Raw genomic sequence first — 10,239 nt, 5'->3', positions numbered from 1 at the left:
CAGATACCCCTGAGCCCTTTGGTGAGTGACTGGCCCTATAGCAGCCATTCCGCAGCTGGCAGGGCTCCGAAGTGGCACAGACCCAGGAGTGCAGCCCTCCGCAGGGGGCTGAGGCTGCAGGAAGAGGAGGGCCACCCCATTCTGGGCCTGGAAATAACAAAGTGTCTGGAACGTGCCCCACACCACCGCCCGCTCCTGCCAGAGCCTCCAGTTGCTCCCCCGGTGCCTGGTGGCCCAACCCCACCCGCCCCAGACTGTCCTGTCCCCACATCAAGTTCACACACAGAGGCTGGACTCTGTGCCAGGCGGCCATCGCAGACAAGTCACGGGAGACCACTGGATCTCGACCACACTGGGCGCTTTTCAGCATTTTATTGTGAAACCCTTTATTCACTGCCCAGATTCCAGTTAACACCGGCCGTATTTTTCTCACCACAAACCTGTCCACCTATCCACCCGCTACCCGTCCATTGGTCTGTCATTTTTTACTGGATGCGTTTAGATTGCAGACATTATCAGACTTCAATCCAAACACGTCTGCATGCATAGCACTAACTAGAGTTCAAGATCCATCTGTTTTAGGTCAAATTTACTCACAGTGGAATTCACAAGTCCTAAAGGTACCAGTACTTGAGCGCTGGCAAGTGCACACACCTGTGTAGCCCTGACCCTGCCAGGAACGTTGTCCTCACCCTGGACGTGCACTGTCGACGTTTAAATTTAAGTTACTTAAAATTAAATGAAATGTAAAAGTCAGTCCCTTAGTCACAGTGGTCACATTCCAAGAGCTCAGTAGCCACATGTGGAAAGTGGCTGCCACCGTGGACGGCACACCCCTGCCCTAGAAAGTTCCTTCATCCATTTTGCCCAAAGCCTTTTTAAAGATTCCCAGTGGGGAATCCTGAGCTCCGTGCCAGCTGCCCTCCTGCCTCTGTGGGGCCAGCGTCGGACCAGAGCCCAGGGTCCTGCCCTGACCAGGGGCTCGGAGGCGGCACCCTCCAGACACGACAGGAATGCCAGAGCCCGCGTCTCCACGTGCCACATCGGCGCCAGGCTGGGCACTCAGCCCTGACCGTAGCGGGGGCCCCGGGTGGGTGTAGTGCAAGCCTCTCAGCGGTTCCCAGCACCGTTATGCATTTTTCATGGGAGGCAAACGGTTCTCTGAACATCCGCCTTCCATCAGTGCCCCACCCTGACGCGGCACCCGCGGGACTTTGAAGTTTTCCAACCTGGTATTAATGAATCATAGGGCGCAGTTCGAGGACACCACTCACAGCTAGAAGGCTGGGCTCAAGACCTGCATTCACACAGAAATGAGACTGTGCCATGAAGGCAAAGAAGGGCCCTGCCCTCCACTCCCTCGTGCGCCGACATGCTGTGTGGCCTCTGCCGGGCTGCCTGACCTCCCTGCGCGTCGGGTCCTCGCAGATCGGGGAGAGGCTGCCACGGCCCTTGGGGGGTGGAGTCCAAACCCTCCACATTGCCCGCCACGTGCCCCCCCCCAGCTTGCACTCCAGGCAGACGCCCAGGCAAGGGCTTCTCGGGGGGGACACCGGCGTGACGTCCACTGGAAGCCCTCTGCACCAAGATTGCGGTGAGGCCCCCACGCTCTACTGCCAAATGCTGGAAGTTACACGCTGGGCTAAACAACCATGAAATAAGTGACACTGGTCTATCCTCCCCATCAGACAAATCCCAGCGTGGCCTGGACATCATATCCCAGTTCTGGAGGCCCTGACAAAACGTGGCCTGAAGCGCTCCCTTCCCGAGACACGCCCTCCAGCTCAGTCCCTCATCACGCGTGGGTGCCCCACTCCCGGTGACCACACCTGGCCACACCCCCACCCATAGCCGCCCTCGGCCGCCCCTTAGGCCCAGTGGCCTGGCCGCCCAGGGGGAACGTCACTTGGCCATCTGGGCAGGGAATGCCAGGGTCTCGGGCCCAGGACACGGACCAGAGCAGGTGGCGCGGGTGTCAGACACGTCCCTGAGGCTCAAGGGGAGGGCTGGCTCCGTTCCTCGGCCGAGCGCTGGACTCCAGTCCTTCCCGCGACCACCGGGCCTGGCTGCTCTAATACCTGAATAGCCGGCCCAGGCCAGCCCCCCTCGCGGGGCGTCAGGTGGCGTGAGCTCTGTGAAAACATCTGACGTCTAGGGAAGGGCTGGGTTCACCTCCGTGCCCCAGCCTCCCGGGCACCCCACCCTCTGCTCCCCGAGTCCCCTCACCTCTGACAGAGAGGTCAGCAGACGCCCAGCCAGTGGGAGGGAGCCGGGCTGGCCAAGGCCTTGGAAGGGAGAGACCATGCGGCCACACGGAAGCTTCCGGCCTCCGACGGGTCAGCCCAGAGGGCTGCACAGTCAGAGGGATGGGGAGGCCTCAAACAAAGGGACCCGCGGGCTGGACAGCCTTGGCCCTCTCCCGACGGCCCCCCCACACATCCTGGCCCCGCGTTTGAGTGCTGTGTGACCGCTGAAGGAGGCCGGCGCCCGCGCCCTCAGACTGGGCAGCCTTACACGGTCCCGTGGTCCTCGGGAAGAAAGGCTTGGGCTGGAGACAGCAGAGAGCTGCAGAACTGCAGAGGGACTCGGGCTCCCTGAGCTGCTGTGGGGAGAGGCAGGAGAGGGGAGCTGGAGCCAGCAGTGGGGGTGGAGGCCTGGGACCTGGGGATCTCAGGGCCGGCAGCCAGCAGTCAGTGGGCTTGAGAGCCAGGGCAGGGGCTGAGGACAGGGCAGCCAGGGGACCACGCGCTGGGCATCTCAGGGAGCGCCCGCTGTGGAACCAGGGGCCAGCAGGCGGGCTGCTGGGGGCCAGGAAGCCAGGGGCTGGGGCTGCGAGGGCAGGAGAGCCGCAGCCCAAGGCCTGGGGGCGGCGGGGCCGGGTCGCGCAGCGCAGCCTCCGCAGGCACCGTGGGCTGGACAGGCGCTCAGCCAGGGCCTCCGGGGCTGCGAAGCCAGACAAGCCACCGTGGACTAAGCAGACCTGAACTCCAGTCCCTGTGCTGCTGCGCGACTTCAGGCACGTCACTTCACCTCTCCGAGCCTCATAAGAAGGTTGAGGGTGCACGGGAAAGCGTGTAGCGGCTCCACACAGGCCAGCCCGGTGGGTCCCCTTCCTTGCCCGCTCTCTGCAGGGCGTGGGCTCGGTGGGCAGTGGGTCAGGTCGGCCTATCCTGTGATGCAGCCGGAGTCCTCACGGTCCTGGGGGCAGCCACCTGGCGGCCCCTATCATTCTAGACCACGGTATAAAACCCGCTACGAAAGGTCAGTACGGCGCCCCCTGATCCCTACCCCCGACTGCTTCGGCCAGGAGCAGGGGTGGGTGGGGGGAGGCTGGCTGACAGGAGGGACCTGGGATACATCTCGGAGCAGCTGGGCGGCCTCCACGGGCGTGTGCACCACCTGCAGGGCACAGTCCTGCCCAGGGGCTGGGGGCAGCTCCCGCAGGGGTCCGGCTGTCCAGCCACAAACTTCCCAAACAGCAGCCGCTGCGGCCCCGCAGGCCGGCCCAGGCTGGACAGGGCAGCGGGCTCTGCGCGGAGCCTGGGGGGGCCCTCCGATGCCGGGACTGCCCAGGCCTGCCCTCCCCGTGACCCCACAGCTCAGCCCAAGCACAGGGCCGCACCTCTGCAGCGGGCACCCCCCCGTACAGGAGCCCCCACTCAGGGTCCTGTTGCTGGAGCGGGAGGGCCCCACAGCCCCAGAAGCCCCAATTCCAAGTGTCCCCCCGCACTGTCTCTTCGTTTAAGCAGATCTCTGCCCTCAGCCCTCTTCCCCCAAACAGGCCCTCTCAGTGGGTGGATGAGGGACCAGTTTTCTGCATGGAAAATCCGAGGTCAGGGTTTGCTGGGAGGCACCCAGGGGAGAGGTGAACAGGCCCGGCTTTGGGCCCAAGAAAACTCACTCAGGCCTCCCCCGCCGACGGCCGGAGGTGCCCCGGGCCAGCTGCTCCCCTGTGGGCGCTGTGGGAATTAGATGCAGTGAGTCCCACTGGCCCAAGGGCCTGACTCAATAAAAGTCGATTGTCACTGCTGCTGCAGTCATCACCTGACCTCCGCGACCCCTCCAAGCTGGCTGGAGGCAGCCTGGACAGGGAGGGGGTGGCCTCGGGCCGCACGGCACCTCTCGGGTCTCCCAAAGAAGCCTGGGGCCGGACGTGCGGAGGGGAGCGGGGAGCACGTCACCAGCTGGGTGAGGAAAACAAGCTCCAGACAGAGACCCAGCTGGGCCGCCCCCAAGCGGGAATAGGGTAGAGGGGACCCCGGTGGCGCGGCTGCGGGGCCGGGAGGCTCACAGAGGCCCTGTGGCCTCAGGAGCTGATTTAGGGCCCAGCTCCTGATCTCCTGTGACACGTTATTTGTGTAACCTGCACTTTTCTGTTCACATAGTAATTTTCACCTCCCTCCCTGTCAAACAGAAGACAGGTTTCCACCCTGAGCTGCAGCTGAGGAGCCTCCAAGTCACAGGAGAGGCTGCGTTAATGAAACGATTCACAAAGGAGCCTGGAGGACGTGTGAGGACAGCGAGCGGGGAGGCTGCCCCGGTTATCAAAGCAGACGCAGGTGGGCAGGCGAGCGCGGGCTCGTCCCGGGACGCCCACTGCTTCCTCCCCAGCCTCCCGCGTCCCAGGCAGGCCGGCTGGTCCTCTGCAGACTCTCCCCAGGGCCCCGCCGGAGTTTGCTTCCCGTGTGGCTGGGACGCAGATCAAGCTCGGAGGTGAGACTCACCCGCTCAGCACGTGGCTTTCCCTCCGTTGCTCACGCCCTTTCCTGGGGGTCCCGCAACACACCGTGGCCTCCCAGCGCTGTCCCCGCGCAGGACGCCCCTTCAGGGTGACGGCTGTGCCCGTGGGCGGAAAGCGTGGCCTGGGGTCGGGCAGGCCGGTCTCGGCAGTTCTGCGCTCGCGGCGGTGCTGCCTTTGCACAGAGCGCTGAACCTCTCTGAAGCTCTGCTTTCTCGCCTGTGAAAGGGGGACTGGACCTCCTTTCAGGACTCGTGTGACGCACTGAGAGACGTCAGCAAGCGTCTGGCACTGTGAAGCACAGCCCGCCGTGCCCAGGCTCAGAGGCGGCTGCTCAGAGGCCCTCGCTCCCCTCAGACCGGCCCCTGGGTTCTCACCCCCTACGAGGGGGCTTCTGCTCCTGCGAGCGTGTCCTGCATCTGGGACCTCAGGCGGCATCAGGACTGGGTGGCTCGATGGGTGGCCCAGCTGTAAATCTTGAACAATGAGGCTTCCCCTCTTACAAAGGGGACCCAGGTCCTTTGAGACGTGGGAGGTTAATGAGTCAGAGTCTGCAAAACGCTTTGCAGATCAGATGAAAGCGGCTGGGGGGTGGGGCCTGCCCCTGGAGGATGGAGGTGGTTATCGGGGTGCCTGCCCGTGTCCCTGCTCTGTGCTGCGCCCACGTTCAGATCCCCCTGTGGGGGCAGCCGGGCCCAGACAGGGACCCCTCCCACCTGCTCCCAGCACGGCTGCCCCCCGGGTCCAGGAAGGGCCACGGCCCCGGGGCAGCCACCGCTGGTCCTGCCCAGAGAGTGAGCCCAGGGGGCCCTGCACACAGCTGTGCAGGGACTGCTGCCTCGGCAGCCAGCGGGTGGCGGTGCCTGGAGGCGTCTGAGTCCCAGCGCCCCTTAACCTTCCTGTGTTTGGGCAACGTAACCCACCTCGCTCGTCGGCCGGGAGCCCACCAGCAAGGAGGGCTGTCTCTGCACAAGACCAGGGCTGGGTGCCCTCTCGTGCCACCAGGGCCTGCCTTATCCCAGGCCACACCTGAGAGCAGAAAGGAAGCCCCCCTCCGGTCCCCAGCACAGCCCCAGAGGATGGGATGTGACGAGGGGCCAGACCCGCCGGCCTCCTGACCTTGGGGAGGCTGTCTGGACCCAGGGCACCCCAGGGGAGCGTCCACACCCTGCCCGCCCAGGGGGCCCCGCCCCATCTCAGCACCTGCCCGGAGGGCTCTGCTCTCTGGCCAGGCCCCCCCCTACACCCCCCAAGACCCAGAGCACAGGGGTCAGGATGATAGCGATGCGAGGACCCTCATGGTGGGAGAGGGGCGAGAGCCACGCTGGGTCCCAGTTTGGGGAGCGAAACAGGAAAACACAGGCAGGGTTTCAAAGGCTTGGTGCCAACGAAGCGAAGCCTCTCTTGAACGCGTCGACGCGGGTTACGTGCTGAAATGACAGCACGTTGGATTGTTGCGTTACACACGATCAAACTCAATTTCACCGGCTTGTTCGCGTGCCTTTTATGCAGACACTAGCAAGTTTGGAGTTATCCACACACGCGTGCCTCCCATCCTGTGGCTACTGGGCAGCTCTGACCTCGAAAACCTGCCCCATTTTAGGGTCAGGACATGAAGACTGAAAAAGAAAGCCGCCAGTGCTGAGGGAATGAATGAGCCCCTTGAGGAGAACCACATTCAGGAAGCAGGTGCCCTACTGGGCAAGTCACAGGTACCCAAGCGTCGTGGTGACCTCGTTTTACTTGGGTTTTTTCTTTAAACTGCAAGATGGGCGGAAAGTCTACACTGAACCGGACCAGCCCATTTCCGGGAGAACTGGCTCTGCTCTCGGGCTGGAGACTCGGGGGGGAGCCTGGGCCACCAGCACGCCCTGAGGTGCCCAGAGAGGCTTTTCCTTCAGCAGGACCTGCAGTGAGATCAGAGGTATAGGGCCGCTGGCAGAAATAACCACAGAGACGCTGGATTCAGCAGAGAGCCCACTGCCTGGATGCGGCCCCCAGGACGCCCCTCCCCGGGCCCAGGAGCCGTGTCCAGCTTCTCTTGTGGCCTGAGAGGCTGGACTCACCCGCTCCCGGCGGCAGCCCAGAGCTCCCGGCCCATCCATCACGGTCGGACTCTGACACCCACTCCGGGGTTTTTTTGTTTTCCGGGGGGTGGTTTCCGGCTCTGTTTTCAAGGCCACGGCTTCGGCCGCTTCCGCTGCACACAGGGCAAAGACAGAGGGTCTGCGCGGGGCTGGCGCTGGCAGGGGGAGCACAGCCTCCTGCTGGGGGTCACACAGCACCCCCCAGCTTGCTGAGAACGGGGGCTCTTCCCCCTGCACAGCTCCAGCCGGACGCACGCCCCAGGGGGACAGGCATCCGGGGCCAGGCCTCCAGGCCAAGCTGGCCGCGGACTCCTGTCAACGAGTCCCGTTGGCAGCCCGTCTCCTCATTGACCGCACATGCTGGACTGACCGGGGCCACGGGGCAGGCGCCGCTCCGGGCTGGCGGGCACGGTGGGCCCTGCCGGGGAGTCTAGGCGGGGGGCAACGGCCTTCAGGGCGGGGGCCACGCCGCACCCGCCGGTCCTCAGGGCTGCACTCCCGCCGCGGAGAAGCCTGCAGGGATCACTCGGCACAACGTCCTCATCTTATGGGGGAAACTGAGGCCACAGAGCAGCCAGGGGTCCAGGCTGCGGGGGCAGGACTCCCTCTGCTCGCCTTTGTATTCCCGGTTGCCAGGCAGTGAAGCGAGGGGCCTCGTGACGTGGGGTTTGCAGAGGGTGCCCGTCTGCTGGGATCGTCACGGCGCCGCACCCAGCCCGCGCGTGAGCTGCGGAGATGTACCTCCTCACAGCTCCGGAGGCCCAGCGTCCGAGAGCAAGGGCCGCCCGGCCGGTCTCTGGGGAGACGTCTCTCTGGCTCGCAGGTGGCCGTGCGCTCGGGGAAGGGACAGAGCTCCGGTGCCTCTCCCCGTTCTCTCAGGGGCGCCAGGCCTGTGGGGTCGGGCCCACCCCGCAGCCTCCCTTACGCGTTCCTCCCCGGAGGCTGCATCCCGGAGTGCAGTCACGTGGGGTGAGGGCTTCAATCTGTGACTCTGAGGGGACATTCAGTCTGCAGCAGAGGCGGGGCAGAGGTCGCAGTGCCGCTCGTCCGCGAGGAGCTCCGGGGTGTCCGGCGCAGGGGGCAGGGCCGCCCTCGGGGGCCGCCGGGCCGCCCTGCTGAGGGCCCTGGAGCCCCGGCCCCGGCCGCGCGCCCTCCCCAGGATGGGGCTGCTAGGCCTGCGTCAGGTGAGCAGCAGGGTGGCACCCAGGCCCCTGTGCCCACCTCAGCCCCTCATCCTACCCTCCCGGCGTCTGTGGTGGGGCCGCATCTGCCCGTCCTCAAGAGGCACGCGCCACAGATCGGGCCCCTGGTTCACGGACGCATTGTCGGGAGGGGTCTGGTTTGCACCCGGGACTTCCTGACCGCAGGTCTAGGGCTCTCCCCCCCAGCCTCACCGCTCCCACCCGAGCTGCTCACCACGACGGCGGGGCGGCGGGGAGCGGGCCAGGCTCTGCAGATCCAGCCGCAGGCGAGAGGCCCCGGCCGCCCACGTTGGCCGTTCCTGTTCCTGTTCCTGGGCTGACACTTGAGCCCCGGACTCCGTGATCCTTTATCCACTAAGTAATCCCAGCGGAGGCCAGAGAGAAGCCGAGACTCGCCTGGGGCCGGGGCCAGGCGGCCGGGAGATGAAAGGTCACGCTAGGATGGCCGCCCAGTGTCCTGGGCCAGCTTCTGAATGAGATCAGACTTGGAGAGACTCCAGGTGTCCCGGCCGGGCACTCGGCCACCACCGGCCCCGAGGGCAGGTCCTTGCTGAGGAACGCACACGGGGAGACAGACCACCTGGGTTCAGACCCCAGCGCCTGCTCCTGGCTGCAAAATGGAGTCTCTTTTTCAGGAGTTTGGGTGAGCTCATCTCGTCACTGGGGGAGGCGCACACAGCAGGCGCTCAGTAAACGTGGCTCCCAGCTTGGTGTCTCCACAGGCCTCTGGGTGAGCTCCGGTGCTCAGAAGCCACCGTCAGAAACTCCGAGACCACGTGGCAAAAGACCCCCACCCAGCCCCCACCCAGACAGAGCCCCCAGAATGGAGGCTTGTGGGGGCGGGAACCCTTCACTGCCCTCGTGCCCCTAGAAAACGCCAAGTGAGCTTGAGACCAAGAGGGGAGCTGGTGACAGCCGTTGGTCTCTGGCCATGATCCCTGGGGTGCCCTCCTATAGGTACCCCCCACAGCCACTCAGTCACATCCCAGAGTCTGCAGAGCCCGTGGCAGTTCTGGCCTCTGTTTTCCCCACAATTTAAAGCCCTGCAACATCAGCTCTATGAGGGGAGGGCTGTGTGCTGTCACGGCTGCCTCGCCTCACCTGGGGCCTTGCCTGACCCTAAGAAGGTTATTGTAGCTACTGATTGGATGGATGGAGGGACGGATGGACACATGGATGGAGGGATGGATGGACGGATGGATGGACGGATGGATGGATGGATGGACAGATGGATGGATGGAGGGATGGATGGACACATGGATGGATGGACAGATGGATGGAGGGATGGAGGTGAACAGCCTGGCAGCCAACAACAATAAAAAAGGAAGGGCTGCTGATGGGCTGAGCTAACGAAGCCAAATAAACAAAGGTTCCACACATTGTGAATTCATTTACATAAAACCACACGAAATGCCAACCAAGCTGAAGTGACAGGGAGTGGAGTGGGGGTGCCGGGGAGGTGGCAGGGAGGATTAAGGGCACGAGGAAACCTTGGGGTGATGGGCACGTTCATTATCTTGATTTTAGTGATGGGCATTCCTAGTGATGGTGTATATGTACATCAGGACTTATCAAAGTATGCATTCCAAATATGTGTACTTTGAGGAATGTCAATTTTACCTCAATAAAACTGTTTAAAAAAAGAAAGAAAGGGACTTCCCTGGTGGCGCAGTGGTTAAGAATCCGCCTGCCAATGCAGGGGACACAGGGTCGATCCCTGGCCCAGGAAGATACCACATGCCGCGGAGCAACTAAGCCCATGTGCCACAACTATTGAGCCTGTGCTCTAGAGCCCGTGAGCCACAACTATTGCGCCCACGTGCCGCAACTACTGAAGCCCACGCACCTAGAGCTCGTGCTCCGCAACAAGAGAAGCCGTGGCAATGAGAAGCCCGCGCACCACAGTGAAGAGCAGCCCCCACTCACCGCAACTAGAGAAAGTCCGTGTGCAGCAACGAAGACCCGACACAGCCAATAAATAAATAAATAAATAAATTTATTAAAAAAAGAAAAAAAGAAAGAAAAATATGGTATTGGGATAGTAGGATATTCATAAGAAAAAGATTAAATTGGACTCTTTCCTTGTACTTTATACCAAAAGTAAACTAAAAATGGGTTGGAGATATAAATGTAAAACAAAACAAAATGAAACCATAATGAGGGAGATCTTCATGGTGGCAGCTCAGCTCTGGGTCTGCCGCTGTTTCCACAA

This window comes from Hippopotamus amphibius, chromosome 9 (genome assembly GCF_030028045.1).
Source record: "Hippopotamus amphibius kiboko isolate mHipAmp2 chromosome 9, mHipAmp2.hap2, whole genome shotgun sequence".
Classification (NCBI taxonomy): domain Eukaryota; kingdom Metazoa; phylum Chordata; class Mammalia; order Artiodactyla; family Hippopotamidae; genus Hippopotamus; species Hippopotamus amphibius.
This window is presented reverse-complemented; position numbering follows the sequence as displayed.